This window comes from Gigantopelta aegis, chromosome 2, assembly GCF_016097555.1.
Source record: "Gigantopelta aegis isolate Gae_Host chromosome 2, Gae_host_genome, whole genome shotgun sequence".
Taxonomy (NCBI): domain Eukaryota; kingdom Metazoa; phylum Mollusca; class Gastropoda; order Neomphalida; family Peltospiridae; genus Gigantopelta; species Gigantopelta aegis.
In genome coordinates, this window is record NC_054700.1 from 248,411 (window position 1) to 271,832 (window position 23,422).

The 23,422-nt window shown below is 41.2% G+C and overlaps 1 protein-coding gene across 1 annotated transcript in view; it reads right to left on the reverse strand.

Moving 5' to 3' along the window:
* The window catches only part of LOC121379388 (probable G-protein coupled receptor 139), a 69,815-nt gene that overhangs the window by 38,260 nt on the left and 8,133 nt on the right, over nucleotides 1-23,422 (reverse strand). The window contains exon 2 of the mRNA XM_041507985.1: nucleotides 19,584-19,939. The gene's annotated coding sequence lies outside the window, so the exon portion shown is untranslated. The remainder of the gene's footprint in view (nucleotides 1-19,583; nucleotides 19,940-23,422) is intronic.

Below are 23,422 nucleotides of genomic sequence, written 5' to 3' on the forward strand. Positions count from 1 at the left end.
TTACACAATGCTACAACAGCACGTGCAATCGTATACTATACTTGTATTTCATGTGGTTTACACAATGCCACAACAGCACGTGCAATCGTATACTATACTTGTATTTCATGTGGTTTACACAATGCCACAACAGCACCTACAATCGTATATTATACGTGTATTTCATGTGGTTTACACAATGCTATAATAGCACGTGCAATCATATATTATACTTCGACACAATATGTTACTGACCATCGACTTGATATGTACAAGCAATGTTATCGTATTTTGGACATTCAGGGCCGTGTCTAGGGGATGGGCAAGTGGTGGAACCCCCGATAAAGTCTGAACAATACCTTTTTGGTTTACAAAATTGTTTTGCGCATTAGAAAAGTACACCTCTCTCCAAACACTACCATAAACACTATAGATTTGACCACAAGGGATCCCAGTTAAAAGAACAAAATTGTTGAAAGGGGAGAGCCTACCAGACCTACCACTGTGGAGTTTAACACCCCGACCTTGTAACACCCCAACCTTGTAACACCCCAACCTTGTGTAAGACCCCAACCGTGTGTACCACCCCAACCCGACCTTGTGTACCACCCCGACCTTGTGTAACACCCCGACCTTGTGTACCACCCAGACCTGACCTTGTGTACCACCCCCAACCTTGTGTAACACCCCGACCTTGTGTAACACCCCAACCTTAAAATTGGGCAAGTGAATTTTTCACCATGACCAGTGAATTTTCAAATCCACTGGCCCGATTTAAAATCACATTCAAGGATAGAATTGTAAGTCATACTTTCAATTTCACCAACTATATGCATTACAAGTCGAATACATTGCACACTTCTGGGTTAACAGACTCCGGCCCATATCTCCCCCCCCCCCCTCCCCTCCTCATCGCTGACTGTCTGTAGCTCTCGGTAAACCCCCAACTCCTACTCCGACAGTTCCAACGCCTACTGGTACTTCTTTTTGCAACCGCTGGCTACACGTCAAAAATATTGACTCTAGTTCTTGGGCTATATGTTAAAACTATTGAATGCAGATAATACATACATACACACACAGACACACACACACACACACACAGACACACACACACACATTTATCCTATAACTTACCCATGATATCCATGTCATAAACCCATGTGATAATTTACTTTATTAACCCGGTTAATAATGGTATGCAAATCTGCAATGTCTCTAGGTAATTTGTTGCTGTGGATGGGTCATTTGTTTGCAAGCCAACAAGACCCGTGTACCTGAACGTAACGTTTTCAAAGATTTGTTTAAAATGCGTGACGTCAAACTAGTCTGTGCTAATCGTGATGACGTCATATTATCGATGATGGCGAATTTAGTATTGTGATTTACTAAAAAAGTAATTAGAATGTTAATTTAGAAGTGTTATAGGATATATAGAATTCGCTACTCGTGTTTTTTAATATGTAGAATATCAACCTCGTCTAGTTAATCGGTATTTGTCTCGGATTTATGAGAGGAAGCCATTGATTGGTACTTGAACATTTCGATTACGAATGCAACTCGATTACTGATGATAACTGGCCATGTCTCCATGTGAATGTATCTCATGAATACCAGTCAATAATGTCATATTACATTATCCATCAATTCATTAATAGTTTGTCGTTATTTCCAATGAAAAGTGATGTGTATATCACATAACCCCACCCTATGTTATAAAACAGCGTGATAGACGATGTATATATCACATAACCCCACCCTATGTTATAAAACAGTGAGCGTGATAGAAGATGTATATATCACATAGCCCCACCCTATGTTATAAAACAGTGAGCGTGATAGAAGATGTATATATCACATAACCCCACCCTATGTTATAAAACAGTGAGCGTGATAGAAGATGTATATATCATAACCCCACCCTATGTTATAAAACTGAGCGTGATAGAAGATGTATATATCGAATAACCCCACCCTATGTTATAAAACAGTGAGCGTGATAGAAGATGTATATATCACATAACCCCACCCTATGTTATAAAACAGTGAGCGGGATAGAAGATGTATATATCACATAACCCCACCCTATGTTATAAAACAGTGAGCGGGATAGAAGATGTATATATCACATAACCCCACCCTATGTTATAAAACAGTTAGCGGGATAGAAGATGTATATATCACATAACCCCACCCTATGTTATAAAACAGTGAGCGTGATAGAAGATGTATATATCACATAGCCCCACCCTATGTTATAAAACAGTGAGCGTGATAGAAGATGTATATATCACATAACCCCACCCTATGTTATAAAACAGTGAGCGGGATAGAAGATGTATATATCACATAACCCCACCCTATGTTATAAAACAGCGTGATAGAAGATATATATATCACATAACCCCACCCGATGTTATAAAACAGTGAGCGTGATAGAAGATGTATATATCACATAACCCCACCCTATGTTATAAAACAGCGTGATAGAAGATGTATATATCACATAAACCCACCCTATGCTATAAAACAGTGAGCGTGATAGAAGATGTATATATCACATAACCCCACCCTATGTTATAAAACAGTGAGCGTGATAGAAGATGTATATATCACATAGCCCCACCCTATGTTATAAAACAGCGTGATAGAAGATATATATATCACATAACCCCACCCTATGTTATAAAACAGCGTGATAGAAGATGTATATATCACACAACCCCACCCTATGTTATAAAACAGCGTGATAGAAGATGTATATATCACATAACCCCACCCTATGTTATACAAAAGTGAGCGTGATAGAAGATGTATATATCACATAACCCCACCCTATGTTATAAAACAGTGAGCGTGATAGAAGATGTATATATCACATAACCCCACCCTATGTTATAAAACAGCGTGATAGAAGATGTATATATCACACAACCCCACCCTATGTTATACAAAAGTGAGCGTGATAGAATATGTATATATCACATAACCCCACCCTATGTTATAAAACAGTGAGCGTGATAGAAGATGTATATATCACATAACCCCATCCTATGTTATAAAACAGCGTGATAGAAGATGCATATATCACATAACCCCATCCTATGTTATAAAACAGCGTGATAGAAGATGCATATATCACATAACCCCATCCTATGTTATAAAACAGCGTGATGGAAGATGCATATATCACATAACCCCATCCTATGTTATAAAACAGCGTGATAGAAGATGCATATATCACATAACCCCATCCTATGTTATAAAACAGCGTGATAGAAGATGCATATATCACATAACCCCACCCTATGTTATAAAACAGCGTGATAGAAGATGCATATATCACATAGCCCCATCCTATGTTATAAAACAGCGTGATAGAAGATGCATATATCACATAACCCCATCCTATGTTATAAAACAGCGTGATAGAAGATGCATATATCACATAACCCCATCCTATGTTATAAAACAGCGTGATAGAAGATGCATATATCACATAACCCCATCCTATGTTATAAAACAGCGTGATAGAAGATGCATATATCACATAACCCCATCCTATGTTATAAAACAGCGTGATAGAAGATGTATATATCACATAACCCCACCCTATGTTATACAAAAGTGAGCGTGATAGAAGATGTATATATCACATAGCCCCACCCTATGTTATAAAACAGCGTGATAGAAGATATATATATCACATAACCCCACCCTATGTTATAAAACAGCGTGATAGAAGATGTATATATCACACAACCCCACCCTATGTTATAAAACAGCGTGATAGAAGATGTATATATCACATAACCCCACCCTATGTTATAAAACAGCGTGATAGAAGATGTATATATCACACAACCCCACCCTATGTTATAAAACAGCGTGATAGAAGATGTATATATCACATAACCCCACCCTATGTTATACAAAAGTGAGCGTGATAGAAGATGTATATATCACATAACCCCACCCTATGTTATAAAACAGTGAGCGTGATAGAAGATGTATATATCACATAGCCCCACCCTATGTTATAAAACAGCGTGATAGAAGATGCATATATCACATAACCCCATCCTATGTTATAAAACAGCGTGATAGAAGATGTATATATCACATAACCCCACCCTATGTTATACAAAAGTGAGCGTGATAGAAGATGTATATATCACATAGCCCCACCCTATGTTATAAAACAGCGTGATAGAAGATGCATATATCACATAACCCCACCCTATGTTATAAAACAGCGTGATAGAAGATGTATATATCACATAAACCCACCCTATGCTATAAAACAGTGAGCGTGATAGAAGATGTATATATCACATAACCCACCCTATGTTATAAAACAGTGAGCGTGATAGAAGATGTATATATCACATAGCCCCACCCTATGTTATAAAACAGCGTGATAGAAGATGTATATATCACATAACCCCATCCTATGTTATAAAACAGTGAGCGTGATAGAAGATGTATATATCACATAGCCCCACCCTAGAGCGTGATAGAAGATGTATATATCACATAGCCCCACCCTATGTTATAAAACAGCGTGATAGAAGATGTATATATCACATAACCCCATCCTATGTTATAAAACAGTGAGCGTGATAGAAGATGTATATATCACATAACCCCACCCTATGTTATAAAACAGTGAGCGTGATAGAAGATGCATATATCATATAACCCCAAACTATCTTATAAAGCAGTGAGCGTGATAGACGATGTATATATCGAATAACCCCACCATATGTTATAAAACAGTGAGCGTGATAGAAGATGTATATATCACATAACCCCACCCTATCTTATAAAACAGTGAGCGTGATAGAAGATGTATATATCACATAACCCCACCCTATCTTATGAAACAGTGAGCGTGATAGAAGATGTATATATCACATAACCCCACCCTATCTTATGAAACAGTGAGCGTGATAGAAGATGTATATATCACATAACCCCACCCTATGTTATACAAAAGTGAGCGTGATAGAAGATGTATATATCACATAGCCCCACCCTATGTTATAAAACAGCGTGATAGAAGATGCATATATCACATAACCCCACCCTATGTTATAAAACAGTGAGCGTGATAGAAGATGTATATATCACATAACCCCACCCTATCTTATGAAACAGTGAGCGTGATAGAAGATGTATATATCACATAACCCCACCCTATCTTATGAAACAGTGAGCGTGATAGAAGATGTATATATCACATAACCCCACCCTATGTTATACGTGATAGAAGATGTATATAAATAGCCCCACCCTATGAGCGTGATAGAAGATGTATATATCACATAGCCCCACCCTATGTTATAAAACAGCGTGATAGAAGATGCATATATCACATAACCCCACCCTATGTTATAAAACAGTGAGCGTGATAGAAGATGTATATATCACATAACCCCACCCTATGTTATAAAACAGTGAGCGTGATAGAAGATGCATATCTCACATAACCCCAAACTATCTTATAAAGCAGTGAGCGTGATAGACGATGTATATATCGAATAACCCCACCATATGTTATAAAACAGCGTGATAGATGTATATATCACATAACCCTACCCTATGTTATAAAACAGCGTGATAGAAGATGTATATATCACATAACCCCACCCTATCTTATGAAACAGTGAGCGTGATAGAAGATGTATATATCACATAACCCTACCCTATGTTATAAAACAGTGAGCGTGATAGAGGGTCTATACAGGAGTAATTACAATTAGAGGGGAGATAATATGATTACACGAGATGAACTGCCGCTAAGCGGCGTGTCGTGTTGGCTGTGTGTACGGCAGTTGGGTGATGAATGCACCCGACGATTGGCGCTAATTACGGTGCCACCCAAATGTCAACTCTGCAATTGTTCGCCTGCTACAATCACTTCTGGTTAAATGCTGGCAATATTGTGGTACGTGATGTTTCGCTTATTGGATTATATTTCTAATAATGATATCACTGCTGCCATGTTTAGCTTGACCTTTGGTTTTCAACTTTGCTCAGAACGTGTAATGTTGCTAACAGTTTTCACTGACAAAACTCTGTACTTATATTACACATTTTGTGTCCAAACCCAGTTAGCCATTCTGACTAAATCGGAACAAAAAAACCCCAAAACTACAAATATTAACGTGAATATACAAATACCGCAAGATACAGCCGGATCTTAGTATGTGTTTTGTTAATTTTTTAATTGTCCACTTAAAGCTCTCCTACAGTTAAAGTTTGTTTTGTTTAACGACACCACTAAAGCACACTGATTTATTAATCATCGGCTATTGGATGTGGAACATTTGATAATTTTGATTCCAGGTGAAACCCGTTAGATTTTACGATTAGTAGCAAGGGATCTTTAATATGCACCATACCACAGACAGGATAGCACATACCACGGCCTTTGATATACCAGTCGTGGTGCACTGGCAGGAAAGAGAAATAGCCCAATGGGTCCAATGACAGGGATCGATCGCAGGCCGACCATACAACGGGCGCGATTTACCACTGGGCTATGACCCGCCCCTCGCCTACAGGTGAAATTGTCCATACGACCACAACCAATATTCGCAAATAGAATAGTCTATAGGGTAGTAGTCGAGGACCACAACCAATATTCGCAAATAGAATTGTCTATAGGGTAGTAGTCGAGGACCACAGCCAATATTGTCGGCGAGACAATCGCAAATTGAATAGTCCATAGTGTAGTAGTCGAGGACCACAACCAATATTGTCGGAGAGACAATCGCAAATTGAATAGTCTATAATGTAGTAGTCGTGGACCACAACCAATATTGTCGGAGAGACAATCGCAAATTGAATAGTCTATAATGTAGTAGTCGTGGACCACAACCAATATTGTCGGAGAGACAATCCCAAATTGAATAGTCTATAATGTAGTAGTCGAGGACCACAACCAACATTGTCGGAGAGACAATCGCAAATTGAAAAGTCTATAATGTAGTAGTCGAGGACCACAACCAATATTGTCGGAGAGACAATCGCAAATTGAATAGTCCATAGTGTAGTAGTCGAGGACCACAACAAATATTGTCGGAGAGACAATCGCAAATTGAATAGTCTATAATATGTAGTAGTCGTGGACCACAACCAATATTGTCGGAGAGACAATCGCAAATTGAATAGTCCATAGTGTAGTAGTCGAGGACCACAACCAATATTGTCGGAGAGACAATCGCAAATTGAATAGTCTATAATGTAGTAGTCGTGGACCACAACCAATATTGTCGGAGAGACAATCGCAAATTGAATAGTCTATAATGTAGTAGTCGTGGACCACAACCAATATTGTCGGAGAGACAATCCCAAATTGAATAGTCTATAATGTAGTAGTCGAGGACCACAACCAACATTGTCGGAGAGACAATCGCAAATTGAAAAGTCTATAATGTAGTAGTCGAGGACCACAACCAATATTGTCGGCGAGACAATCGCAAATTGAATAGTCCATAGTGTAGTAGTCGAGGACCACAACAAATATTGTCGGAGAGACAATCGCAAATTGAATAGTCTATAATATGTAGTAGTCGTGGACCACAACCAATATTGTCGGAGAGACAATCCCAAATTGAATAGTCTATAATGTAGTAGTCGAGGACCACAACCAATATTGTCGGAGAGACAATCCCAAATTGAATAGTCTATAATGTAGTAGTCGAGGACCACAACCAATATTGTCGGAGAGACAATCGCAAATTGAATAGTCTATAATGTAGTAGTCGAGGACCACAACCAACATTGTCGGAGAGACAATCGCAAATTGAATAGTCTATAATGTAGTAGTCGAGGACCACAACCAATATTGTCGGAGAGACAATCCCAAATTGAATAGTCTATAATGTAGTAGTCGAGGACCACAACCAATATTGTCGGAGAGACAATCCCAAATTGAATAGTCTATAATGTAGTAGTCGAGGACCACAACCAATATTGTCGGAGAGACAATCGCAAATTGAATAGTCTATAATGTAGTAGTCGAGGACCACAACCAATATTGTCGGAGAGACAATCGCAAATTGAATAGTCTATAATGTAGTAGTCGAGGACCACAACCAATATTGTCGGAGAGACAATCCCAAATTGAATAGTCTATAGTGTAGTAGTCGAGGACCACAACCAACATTGTCGGAGAGACAATCTCAAATTGAATAGTCCATAGTGTAGTAGTCGAGGACCACAACCAATATTGTCGGAGATACAATCCCAAATTGAATAGTCTATAGGCTAGTAGTCGTGGACCACAACCAATATTGTCGGAGAGACAATCTCAAATTGAACAGTCTATAGGGTAGCAGTCGAGGACCACAACCAATATTGTCGGAGAGACAATTTCACATTGAATAGTCTATAGGGTAGCAGTCGAGGACCACAACCAATATTGTCGGAGAGACAATTTCATATTGAATAGTTTATAGGGTAGCAGTCGAGGACCACAACCAATATTGTCGGAAAGACAATCCCAAATTGAATAGTCTATAGGGTAGTAGTCGAGGACCACAACCAATATTGTCGGAGAGACAATCGCAAATTGAATAGTCTATAATGTAGTAGTCGAGGACCACAACCAATATTGTCGGAGAGACAATCCCAAATTGAATAGTCTATAGGGTAGTAGTCGAGGACCACAACCAATATTGTCGGAGAGACAATCGCAAATTGAATAGTCTATAATGTAGTAGTCGAGGACCACAACCAATATTGTCGGAGAGACAATCCCAAATTGAATAGTCTATAGGGTAGTAGTCGAGGACCACAACCAATATTGTCGGAGAGACAATCGCAAATTGAAAAGTCTATAATGTAGTAGTCGTGGACCACAACCAATATTGTCGGAGAGACAATCCCAAATTGAATAGTCTATAATATAGTAGTCGAGGACCACAACCAATATTGTCGGAGAGACAATCGCAAATTGAATAGTCTATAATGTAGTAGTCGAGGACCACAACCAATATTGTCGGAGAGACAATCCCAAATTGAATAGTCTATAGGGTAGTAGTCGAGGACCACAACCAATATTGTCGGAGAGACAATCGCAAATTGAAAAGTCTATAATGTAGTAGTCGTGGACCACAACCAATATTGTCGGAGAGACAATCCCAAATTGAATAGTCTATAGGGTAGTAGTCGAGGACCACAACCAATATTGTCGGAGAGACAATCGCAAATTGAAAAGTCTATAATGTAGTAGTCGTGGACCACAACCAATATTGTCGGAGAGACAATCGCAAATTGAATAGTCTATAATATAGTAGTCGAGGACCACAACCAATATTGTCGGAGAGACAATCCCAAATTGAATAGTCTATAATGTAGTAGTCGTGGACCACAACCAACATTGTCGGAGAGGCAATCCCAAATTGAATAGTCTATAGTGTAGTAGTCGAGGACCACAACCAACATTGTCGGAGAGACAATCTCAAATTGAATAGTCCATAGTGTAGTAGTCGAGGACCACAACCAATATTGTCGGAGAGACAATCTCAAATTGAATAGTCTATAGGCTAGTAGTCGAGGACCACAACCAATATTGTCGGAGATACAATCCCAAATTGAATAGTCTATAGGCTAGTAGTCGTGGACCACAACCAATATTGTCGGAGAGACAATCTCAAATTGAACAGTCTATTGGGTAGCAGTCGAGGACCACAACCAATATTGTCGGAGAGACAATTTCATATTGAATAGTCTATAGGGTAGCAGTCGAGGACCACAACCAATATTGTCGGAGAGACAATTTCATATTGAATAGTTTATAGGGTAGCAGTCGAGGACCACAACCAATATTGTCGGAAAGACAATCCCAAATTGAATAGTCTATAGGGTAGCAGTCGAGGGGCACAAAGAGGGAAATTGGGAAACGCTGAGGACGAAAAAGATCACTGGAAAGGATACAGATTAAAAAGGTCTCGTAGGTGTAGAACATGTTGGGTTTACTTCACGTTTAGAGTTCACCATCGCAACACAATGTACTACACTGGTATTGTTCACAATTTCAATGTCCGGCATAACAAACTATTTTAGCTTTTCAACTTTAAAAAGTGGTACGTTTCTCTTAAAAAACAATATCTAGTAATTCTGTCTGTGTCTGTGTGTGTCTGTGTCTCTCTCGCGCTCGCTCTCTCTCTCTCTCTCTCTCTCTCTCTCTCTCTCTCTCTCTCTCTCTCTCTCTCTCTCTCTCTCTCTCTCTCTCTCTCTCTCTCTCTCTCTCTCTCTCTCTCTCTCTCTCAAATTATGATTGTTTTTCTGTTGCAATTTCCAAACACCTGGCCGCGGTTATTGGGGTGCTCTAATAAATTCTAAAGTGGTGGAATATGTCGCACTGCTTTGTCATGCTGTACACGTGGCCACCAATCGAGATGAATACCTGCTTAGATTTGGAAGTCAGGAAACGTACACGTCGTTTACATGGCGATGAAACTGCTGTGAATGGGTAAAGGAACAAATCGTTCCCCGTCACGATCATCGCAATAACGCCGATGAAAGACCGCGCGGGATTTCGTATTCTGCGAGGTACATCGTGGTACGAGAATACTGGTGCTCTTAGTGGAAAATAACGGGGTGTTTGTTTAACGACACCTAGACACAGTTCACACTGCTACTGTTTGGTGTTTAACAGAAGATTATTTCGACACTTTTACATTAGTAACAAGTGACCGTTTGTATGCACCATCCCACAGACAGGATAGCACACACCATGGCCTTTGATATACCAGCCGTAGAGCACTGGCTCAGACGGAAAAAACCCAGTCAGAGAATAGATCCACCGAGGAGACTCGATCTTGTGACCAAAACACCTTAGACGAGCGCTCTACCTACTAAGCTAGTTTCCCCATCTTGCGATAAGGAATTTATTTTCGTTTAATCATCGGTGGGCCCATTGGACTATTTCTCGTTCTAGTTGGTGCTCCGCGACTGGCATATGAAAGATCTCTTGCTACTAATGAAAAATTTAGTGGATTTTCCATCTAAGACACTATCATAATTACCAAACGTTTGACACCCAATGTGTTCTAGTGGTGCCGTTAAGCAAAACAACCTCTAACGTTTTCATAGCATGTGCTTAGACAAGCCATACGTCTTTCACATGTTACCAACTTCCGGTCGAGGAAAGGACATCGTGGCACCGTAATATTGTCTTCTTGCACAATCAATATAGCATAGGATCATACTTTTATATATTTGATGAACAGTGCAATTGCTTACTTTCATCTTTTGAAACTTGAACGTAATAAGCTGTATATGGAATACTAAAGACATATTATTTACATCTAAATGACGTTGTCAGGTCAGTACGAACTGACTATTATTATGATAGGGGTGAAATCACTCTAAAGAACAGGCATCCTATTTGCTACAATAACTGGTTTTGTTGTTTTTCATCTCCAAAATGACGTTCTTCAGCGAAGCTTTTCTAACTCCCAGAGTCGTTCTTCTCTGAGTATGTTGATTGAATTGTTCGGAACATTGGTCCTCCCTTGTACCTTCCATAAACTAATAGAGAATTATTTTTATTCAAAGTTTTTAATTTTAAAATGATAACTTGAAAGTCTATCTTCTCGTGGAGTTTTTATTGGATAGTTCAGAATCTTGGTACAATGATTCTCTGAGGTAGGTATCACAAACTGGTACAAAGATTCTCTGAGGTAGTCTTCACAAACTGGTACAATGATTCTCTGAGGTAGTCATCACAAACTGGTAGAGAGATATTTTTAAATTTTATGAAACTCAGCGTTCGGTAACACTCCCCCCCCCCCCCCCACACTCCCACCCCCACCTCCACCTCCCAAACACACACACAAAACAACAACATTTTAGGTTATACGACCTTCACACGAAAATATAAAATAAAGATCTCATATCAGGCATTCGGCAGTATAGCTTCACAAATAAACTGGCAATATCACTTCACGGATGTCCAATACTATCGAAGACATAATTTAACGGACGATTTTAATCGTTATAGGGTTAGAAGTTAGAAGTTTATTTTGTTTAACGACATCACTAGAGAACATTTGTTTATGTATCATCGGCTATTGGATGCCAAACATTTGGTGATTTAGACATATAATCTCAGAGAGGAAACCCGCAACATATTTATATTAGTAGCAAGTATATGCATAGAGAGGATAGCACATAGCACAGTGCTTGATATACCAGCCGTGGTGCACTGGCTGTAACGAATGGGCCCAAGAACGGGGTTCGATCCTAAATCCTAAAGCAGGCGAGGGCTTAACACTGGGGCACTTATGACTACAGTAAGTTTGTTTTATGGAACGGTTGTAAATATTACGCGCGCAAACTCACCGTATGTCACTACATTTAGTTACGATTCTTTTGCAGAACAAAGCCCAGGTTATCGCGTTGGAATGGTTCATAAAGTGAAAACAGTTAAACAGTCAGAAGACAAGGACTGGTATGTGGAGTAGGATGGTGAGAACTTACAATATAAAGAGATGCAATCTGAGCAGGAAATACAAAAGACCAAAATGTCAAGGCTGCATGGAACATAGTTAATTGGATACACTTCTTGGTGCATCTTGGCAGCATGCTATTTACATAACAAATTGCTTTTCATAAAGTTACAGCTCAACAACAGTTGTGACACCCGAAACGAACTGTGATCATTCCATGCAGAACACATCCGAGCAATTTGTTATTGCTGGAGTCGGGAAAGCACGATTAATTGTAAGTTGTTATTTTCATGAAGTACATTTGAAATAGGTTTCTCTTTGTGACGTCACAACTAGAACAAATCATTGGGTGTAGGCTTGTGTTCGTGATGTTAAATTTAGAATAAATCAGAGTAGGTTCCTGTTTATAACATCATATTTAGGTTAAATCATTGGGAGTAGGTGACGTCACAATTAGAATAAATCATTCACAGTAGGCTTATGTTTATGACGTCGTATTTAGAAGAAACCAATGAGAGTAGATTTCAGCTCGTGACGTAGTATCTCAGGATAAACAATTCATATTAGGTTTGAGTTCATAACGTCTGTATATACACAATGTGTTTGTGGTCGATCTAATGTGTGTAGTGGGTCAAATATCATTTTACGTCATAACAAAATGTTCGTACAGGTCTGCGAATATAGTGGCAAATAAAATTGAGTGTTTAGCAACTACCAATACCAGCACGACTAGGTACTTGTCTTTTCTACAGACACTGATACTGGAAACACGAAACACACATTTAGCATAACACGTTTCTTCCAAAAATCTAAATGTAAATACTAATTAAAAACCCCACAGTTTCTTAACAAATTGTCATCAAATTCCATATATTAAAACACCTTCCTTTTTCATACAGGAAAAGAAAGAAATGTTTTATTTAACGACGCACTCAACACATTTTATTTACGGTTATATGGCGTCAGACATATGGTTAAGGACCACACATATTTTGAGAGGAAACCCGCGGTCGCCACTACATGGGCTACTCTTCCGATTAGCAGTAAGGGATTTTTTATTTGCGCTTCCCATAGGCAGGATAGCAGGATGGCCTTTGTTGAACCAGTTATGGATCACTGGTCGGTGCAAGTGGTTTACACCTATCCATTGAGCCTTGCTGAGCACTCACTCAGGGTTTGGAGTCGGTATCTGGATTAAAAATCCCATGCCTCGACTGGGATCCGAACCCAGTACCTACCAGCCTGTAGACCGATGGCCTACCACGACGCCACCGAGGCCGTTTTTTGTTTTCATACAGGAATGAAGGCAACTGATAGAACAACCAACGTAAACAAATTGCACGCGCATAGTGCAAATGCTTTATTCCTTCGCTTCCGTCTTCTTGACTTATGAACTACGTGTGTATGTTACTTCTAGGAAGAGGCCTTCGTATAGGCAGCTGCAGCGCTGCAGCTGTCTGTTGGCAAATCTCAAACCGCTGTCTTTGATTTGAGAAAGTAAATATTGTTTAAAACAATTGTTCTACCCTGTGTCTTTGTGTACTGTTTTATTGGTTATTAGGAGCAACGCAGGTGAAAATGCATACCTTTGCTTCTCCAGGATTAATAATTGTCTTCAACACTGTATTAATCAAAACAATTTGTTGGGACTTTGTTACGAAACGTTTTAAATTTACTTTTTATATACAACATGTTATTGGAGTTGGTATGGGTATGAAACTTAGCAATGTTGTGTTAGTTGTTTTGTTGTGTGCGGTTTTTTTTATACGAGTTATGACATTATTCATACATACATACATACATACATACAAACTAATGGGTTCTCGTTTGGATGTACACGGACTATAATGAACCGACCAGCTGCGACATCCATGTAACAGATTACATAGCAGCACACTGAGTCACGGATCAACTGTAGCTGTTCCCAACACGACTTCGAAAACCTTTCATAAAACTTTTACCACGTATCAATAGAGCTTTTCACTCAGTGGGAACTTTGATTTATATTTGTTTCTGATGATTCTGTCCAACTACGGTTCAAGCAAGCTGTCATGGGCACTCACTTCAGCTGTCTGGGTTATCAGGCCGAACGCAGCAGCTGCTGAGTGACTCATGTAGTAGTCTTGCACCTTCTTAAAGTTTGTTTGACTGGCCTCTGTGGTACCGGGTTGCACCCAGAGCAAATTTCAACGACTTAATTGGTAGGTGTAAGACCACTACACCAACGTCTCTCTCACTAACCACTAAACCACTATCCTGGACACGCAGCCTAGACTCAATGGGTAGGTGTAAGACCACTACACCAATGTGTCTCTCACCAACAACTAACAACTAAGCCACTATCCTAGACAGACAGCCTAGACTCAATGGGTAGGTGTAAGACCACTACACCTACGTCTCTCTCACCAACAACTAACAACTAAACCACTATTCTGGACAGACAGCCTAGACTCAATGGGTATGTGTAAGACCACTACACCTACGTCTCTCTCACCAACAACTAACAACTAAACCACTATCCTGGACAGACAGCCTAGACTCAATGGGTAGGTGTAAGACCACTACACCTACGTCTCTCTCACCAACAACTAACAACTAAACCACTATCCTGGACAGACAGCCTAGACTCAACGGGAAGGTGTAAGACCACTACACCTACGTCTCTCTCACCAACAACTAACAACTAAACCACTATCCTGGACAGACAGCCTAGACCCAATGCGTAGGTGTAAGACCACTACACCTACGTCTCTCTCACTAACAACTAACAACTAAACCACTATCCTGGACAGACAGCCTAGACTCAATGGGTAGGTGTAAGACCACTACACCAACGTCTCTCTCACCAACAACTAACAACTAAACCACTATCCTGGACGGATAGCCTAGACTCAATGCGTAGGTGTAAGACCACTACACCTACGTCTCTCTCACTAACAACTAAGAACTAACCCACTATCCTGGACAGACAGCCTAGACTCAATGGGTAGGGGTAAGACCACTACACCAACGTCTCTCTCACTAACAACTAAATCACTATCCTGGACAGACAGCCTAGACTCAATGGGTATGTGTAAGACCACTACACCTATGTCTCTCTCACTAACAACTAAACCACTACCCTGGACAGACAGCCTAGACTCAATGGGTATGTGTAAGACCACTACACCTACGTCTCTCTCACCAAGAACTAAACCACTATTCTGGACAGACAGCCTAGACTCAATGGGTATGTGTAAGACCACTACACCTACGTCTCTCTCACCAACAACTAACCCACTATCCTGGACAGACAGCCTAGACTCAATGGGTATGTGTAAGACCACTACACCTACGTCTCTCTCACCAACAACTAACCCACTATCCTGGACAGACAGCCTAGACTCAATGGGTAGGTGTAAGACCACTACACCAACGTCTCTCTCACCAACAACTAACAACTAAACCACTATCCTGGACAGACAGCCTAGACTCAATGGGTAGGCGTAAGACCACTACACCTACGTCTCTCTCACCAACAACTAAATCACTATCCTGGACAGACAACCTAGACTCAATGGGTAGGTGTAAGACCACTACACCAACGTCTCTCTCACCAACAACTAACAACTAAACCACTATCCTGGACAGACAGCCTAGACTCAATGGGTATGTGTAAGACCACTATACCTACGTCTCTCTCACCAACAACTAACAACTAAATCACTATCCTGGACACAGCCTAGACTCAATGGGTATGTGTAATACCACTACACCAACGTCTCTCTCACCAACAACTAACAACTAAATCACTATCCTGGACAGACAGCTCAGATAGCTGAGGTGTGTGCCAAGGACAGCGTACTTGAACCTTAATTGGATATAAGCACGAAAATAACTTGAAGTGAAAGTTCGTTTTAGTTAACGACACCACTAGAACACACTCATTTATTAATCATCGGCTTTTGGATGTCAAACATTTGGTAATTTCGACATATAGTCTTAGAGAGAAAACTCGTGACATTTTCAGATTTGTAGCAAGGCATCGTTTATATGCACCATCCTATAGACATGACAACACATACCACGGCCTTTGATAAACCAGTCGTGGGGCACTGACTCGAACAAAACTGATTAATGAGGGATGTAAGGAATGTTGTATTTAGCGACGAACTATACACATTTTAACTACGGTTGTATTGTGGCGTCGGACCACACAGATGAGAGAGTAAACCAATCTGATTAAAATTAGCTCTACTGGTCTACCAGTAGATCTAACAGCATTGCGTGGACTCCCCATGTCCAGGTGACATTTCATCTATAAATAACAATTTAAATATCGACCAATTACACTTATTCGGAAGCATACACATTCTAAAAATATCGGGTGAGACTATTTATGCAATAGGCCATCTTGTTGGTCTATTTCAACATTAAAAAACAGGGGTAAAAGTGCAGTAATAAACTCTGGATTGTATACTAGTATAAACAGATTTTATGACTATACCATCACGGGGTTTTGTGGGGTTTTTCGTCTTGAAACGAATTTTATATAACATTTTATATTGAAATTAGTCTCCAGCATACTTCGTAATTCACTCGAATCATTTCGTATACCCTCGGCATAATCCCGAATGTTTTCAAATTCTTTTCAAATCACTGGCATGATTTTGCAAGTAAGGTTTTGATTGGTCAAATGAAAGGTCAACTGGACATGAGCTCCAACAGGGTGCTGTTAGATCAACAAGTAATTAACCAGTAGAATGAATTTTAATGAGAGTAAACCCGCTGTCGCCACCCAATGGCCTACGGTTTTTTATTAGCAGCAAGGGATCTTTTATATGTAGCATCCCACAGACAGGAGGGGCGGGACGTAGCCCAGTGGTACAGCGCTCGCTTGATGCGCGTTCGGTTTGGGATCGATCCTCGTCGGTGGGCACATTGGGCTATTTCTCATTCCAGCCAGTGCACCACGACTGGTACATCAAAGGCCGTGGTATGTACTATCCTGTCCATGAGTTGGTGCCTATAAAAGATCCTTTGCTGCTAATCAGAAAGAGTAGTCCATGAAGTGGCGACAGCGGGTTTCCTCACTCAATATCTGTGTTGTCCTTAACCATATGTCCTACACCATATAACAGTAAATAAAATGTGTTGAGTGCGTCGTTAAATAAAACATATCCTTCCTTCCCACCGACAGGATAATACATACCATTGTCTTTGTTACATCGGGCTGGGACGATACGTAACCCAGTGAGCTCACAGGCCGCGCACCAGGCGAGTGCGTTACCACTCATTCATCCATTCATTCAATCATGCATTTGTCCATTCATGATGGGATGTGAATTACGTGATAAATGTGGTAGCTAGTCGTCCGATAGCTCTCTTCTAGCTGCACTGAAAACGGACGGGGTACAGTCTAACACCCCCCCCCCCCCCCTCCACACACACACACACCCCGTTCCGCCTCCAACGTTTTAACTCGATGACGCTGAACTGCACCACTGAAACTAAGTCATTCAGATGGAAATGATAGACGACAATATTTTATCTAACGACACCCCGGCACATGTTAAACTACAACCACCTTCGTGCATCAGCGAGACCAACATAGGACTCAGACTCTGAGGTGGAAATCCATTCACTGATTTATACCTAGATTCGTGCTTATATCCAATTAAGGTTCAGGCACGTTGTCCTGGGCACACATCTCGGCTATCCTGGTCTGTCCAGGACAGTGGGTTAATGGTTAGTTATTAGTGTTTAGTGAGAGATAGGTCGGTGTAGTGGTGTTGCCCCTACCTATAATGTCGTTAAACTCGCTCTGGGTGGGAGCCAGTACCGGGGTGCGAACCCAATATATACCAGCCGCAAGCCTGATGGTTTAACGACTACACCACCGTGGCTAAGGTCTGGATTGAAAGTTGCATTATTTATAATTGTAGGAGAACTTCAAAGCTACAATAGTGGAGATTACTTTTATCTCGAGATGAATTATTTCTCCGTGAGCACGGCTGGTTCGGTGTGCAGGCGGTTTAAATGTCACAGTGTTTAGGACAGAATATCAAATGTTACGTTTCCTTAGTTCATCAAATATTGTGCTTAGTAGAGTGTCGGTTGCGAAGATGTAGCTTATAATTCACACATCATATCCCTGTCTTCAATTTACACACACTTATCAGAATCTTAAAGACGGGTACACAAAGCCAATACGTTTCACTATAACAGCGGCGTGGTGTGTCTGCATCTAGCCTGTCGTGTCGTGTCGTAATTCAACGGACACGGGATCGTGTGTCTCCCAGAACAAGGGGGTGCAGTAAAAATGACCAATGCACGCAAACAGGGTACTCTCCAGGCACATAAAAAGGTACGTTTTAGACTGAAACGACGCCAGGCGCGTTTGTAGGGGAATGGTTCGGGGATCAAAACCCCTCCCTGCACAAGCAAATATTATCTTTTTTTCTCAGTATTTTTTGTCGGAGGAGCATCACTCCTCGACCCACTATAAATGTGTGTCGCCACAGACTAGACCCCTCCCCTCTGCTAAAATGTCTGGAAATGCGCCTTGACACTTTCCTATTGTTGCCCCCCCCCCCCCCCCCCGTCACCCAGTCGGCACACAGCTGCATCACGTCTCTCGAACATTGATAAGTGTAATTCAATAATAATAATAATAATTATATATATACATATATATATATATATATATATATATATATATATATATATATATATATATATATATACATATATATATATATATATATATACATATATATATATATATATATATATATATATATATATATATATATATATATATATATATATACATATATATATATATATACACACACATATATATATATATACACAAACACACACATTATTATTATTATTATTATTAAAAACCCCAAACAACAACAACCTACAACCATGAATCCATCCCAACTCCCTGTGGCATTCACACTGTCACTTTCTAACTTAACTTTACATCACAACCCCACATACTACATCGTACAATAACCAACAGTTCCCTAAAGAAAAGTCCACCCACTCCAGCACGCGCACATGAAAGTATACAGGCCAAAGCATGAAATTGTTTTTTAATAAATGATCTCTTTAAAACAAAATAGAGCTAGAAACATTTTTACTCACGTTTTAAAAATGTGCACCATAACACGTAAGAAAAATTTCACGTCTGGATTTAGCGAGTAGCACCCACGTGGGAGAGCATCGTCACACAACTCGGCGTCTGTCCAGGTATGTACGTCCACGAACTCGATAACATCCCCCGGATAAAAGCAAGCACTGTTTCCACACTGAACAAACGCTTCAAGTCTCACTATCTCTCAAGCCAATACAAGTGAGTGGAGCGACTGCGATTGGTCGGAGCCCACAGGCAGGCGGGCCTCACGCTGTCAGTTATTCGTCGGTTAGATGGAAACCTTCGCAAACTTGGTGATGCCTCGACCAGAAGCGGTCAGGCCCTTTATAAGGGCCCTATGGGCAACCTAGGGAGACACCACAGCATCGTAAAGGTCTAAAATTAACGAGCTACTCTCGATTCACTAATATCAAAACCTATATTAGCTCGGCCATTTACCTTTCGACCGACCGTTCAAAATTGCGCCAAATTCCCTCAATCAAAATTGCGCACCCTTTTCTCTTTGACATTTAACTGCTCCATTCAAATTCCATAGCACCACCACCACCACCACCCCCATCCGCCTGCTACCGATTTGATCGATCTGCTGGTAATCCCTTGCACCTGCCAGTGCAGGCGGTCCCTCCTCTCCCCTCCCCCCACCTTTCCTGTCATGGACGGAGGAGCCGGCCAAGGCCGGTCTTGTGCCCACGACAGGCGTGCGCTACAACAGCTTGTTCTGAATGTGCACGTAAAACCCTATGACATGACATGACATCGCAAACTGATTTGTGATGCGATGCAACACCTCTAACCAAACAGCAACTGATTACTGTAATTACGGCCATTCTAGAGATGATCGCACGTCGTGCGGCGGTATTGGGGGAGGGCAGTGGGGTCAACATGAGCGGCCAGGCGTTATTCAGTATGATGGGCGGAGCTGTATCTCACAGGGGTGGGTGCCAAAATTTACTGTTTTAATTTACACATGTCCTCTTCCAGCGGGAGAAAGAAAGAAAGAAAGAAAGAAATGTTTTATTTAACGACGCACTCAACACATTTTATTTACGGTTATATGGCGTCAGAAATATGGTTAAGGACCACACAGATTTTGAGAGGAAACCCGCTGTTGCCACTACATGGGCTACTCTTCCGATTAGCAGCAAAGGATCTTTTATTTGCGCTTCCCACAGGCAGGATAGCACAAACCATGGCCTTTGTTGAACCAGTTATGGATCACTGGTCGGTGCAAGTGGTTTACACCTATCCATTGAGCCTTGCGGAGCACTCACTCAGGGTTTGGAGTCGGTATCTGGATTAAAAATACCATGCCTCGACTGGGATCCGAACCCAGTACCTACCAGCCTGTAGACCGATGGCCTGCCACGACGCCACCGAGACCGGTCACTTTTGTCTGACATCCAACAGGTGATGTCTGCTTGGGTTGGGGTTGGGTTGGGGTGGAGGATTTGGGAGCCATTCTTGGGATCATTAAATTCACTTTTGTTCACACATGTCTGCATTCATTCGTCCGTGCGGGGATCATTAAACATTCATTCACACATTCATTCATTCGTCCGTGCGTCCGTGCGTCCGTCCGTCCGTGCGTCCATCCATTCATCCATCCATCCAGTCATTCACTTATTCATTCATTCATTCAGTCAGTCAGTCACTTTTCTTTTTTCTTTTTTGATATTCAGATTTCTGTTAATCCGTTTCATCACAAATACACTGCTAGCTGTCAGTGCAGATTTCCTCGCGTGTTAGTACTAACATGTATAGATGTCGGGTACTTCCTCGCGTGTTCGTACTAACACGTATAGATGTCGAGTACTTCCTCGCGTGTTAGTACTAACACGTATAGATGTCGGGTACTTCCTCGCAGGTTAGTACTAACATGTATAGATGTCGAGTACTTCCTCGCGTGCTAGTACTAACATGTATAGATGTCGGGTACTTCCTCGCGTGCTAGTACTAACACGTATAGATGTCGGGTACTTCCTCGCGTGCTAGTACTAACACGTATAGATGTCGAGTACTTCCTCGCGTGCTAGTACTAACACGTATAGATGTCGAGTACTTCCTCGCCTGTTAGTACTAACGTGTATAGATGTCGGGTACTTCCTCGCGTGCTAGTACTAACGTGTATAGATGTCGAGTACTTCCTCGCGTGTTAGTACTAACGTGTATAGATGTCGGGTACTTCCTCGCGTGCTAGTACTAACGTGTATAGATGTCGGGTACTTCCTCGCGTGTTAGTACTAACGTGTATAGATGTCGAGTACTTCCTCGCGGGTTAGTACTAACACGTATAGATGTCGGGTACTTCCTCGCGGGTTAGTACTAACACGTATAGATGTCGAGTACTTCCTCGCGTGCTAGTACTAACACGTATAGATGTCGAGTACTTCCTCGCGTGTTAGTACTAACGTGTATAGATGTCGGGTACTTCCTCGCGTGCTAGTACTAACGTGTATAGATGTCGGGTACTTCCTCGCGTGTTAGTACTAATGTGTATAGATGTCGAGTACTTCCTCGCGGGTTAGTACTAACATGTATAGATGTCCGGTACTTCCTCGCGGGTTAGTACTAACGTGTATAGATGTCGGGTACTTCCTCCCGGGTTAGTACTAACGTGTATAGATGTCGAGTACTTCCTCGCGTGTTGGTACTAACACGTATAGATGTCGGGTACTTCCTCCCGGGTTAGTACTAACACGTATAGATGTCGGGTACTTCCTCGCGTGTTAGTACTAACACGTATAGATGTCGAGTACTTCCTCGCGGGTTAGTACTAACACGTATAGATGTCGAGTACTTCCTCGCGGGTTAGTACTAACACGTATAGATGTCGGGTACTTCCTCGCGGGTTAGTACTAACACGTATAGATGTCGAGTACTTCCTCGCGGGTTAGTACTAACACGTATAGATGTCGGGTACTTCCTCGCGTGTTAGTACTAACACGTATAGATGTCGGGTACTTCCTCCGGGTTAGTACTAACACGTATAGATGTCGGGTACTTCCTCGCGGGTTAGTACTAACACGTATAGATGTCGAGTACTTCCTCGCGTGTTAGTACTAACACGTATAGATGTCGAGTACTTCCTCGCGGGTTAGTACTAACACGTATAGATGTCGGGTACTTCCTCGCGGGTTAGTACTAACACGTATAGATGTCGAGTACTTCCTCGCGGTTAGTACTAGTATAGACTAACGTGTTAGTACTGTATAGATGTCGGGTACTTCCTCGCGGGTTAGTACTAACACGTATAGATGTCGAGTACTTCCTCGCGGGTTAGTACTAACACGTATAGATGTCGGGTACTTCCTCGCGTGTTAGTACTAACACGTATAGATGTCGAGTACTTCCTCGCGGGTTAGTACTAACACGTATAGATGTCGTATAGATGTCGGTACTTCCTCCTCGCGTACTTCCTCGCGGGTTAGTACTAACACGTATATAGATGTCGAGTACTTCCTCGCGTGTTAGTACTAACACGTATAGATGTCGAGTACTTCCTCGCGTGTTAGTACGTATAGATGTCGGGTACTTCCTCGCGTGTTAGTACTAACACGTATAGATGTCGAGTACTTCCTCGCGTGTTAGTACTAACACGTATAGATGTCGAGTACTTCCTCGCGTGTTAGTACTAACACGTATAGATGTCGGGTACTTCCTCGCGTGTTAGTACTAACACGTATAGATGTCGGGTACTTCCTCGCGTGTTAGTACTAACACGTATAGATGTCGAGTACTTCCTCGCGTGTTAGTACTAACACGTATAGATGTCGGGTACTTCCTCGCGTGTTAGTACTAACACGTATAGATGTAGTACTACTTCCTCGCG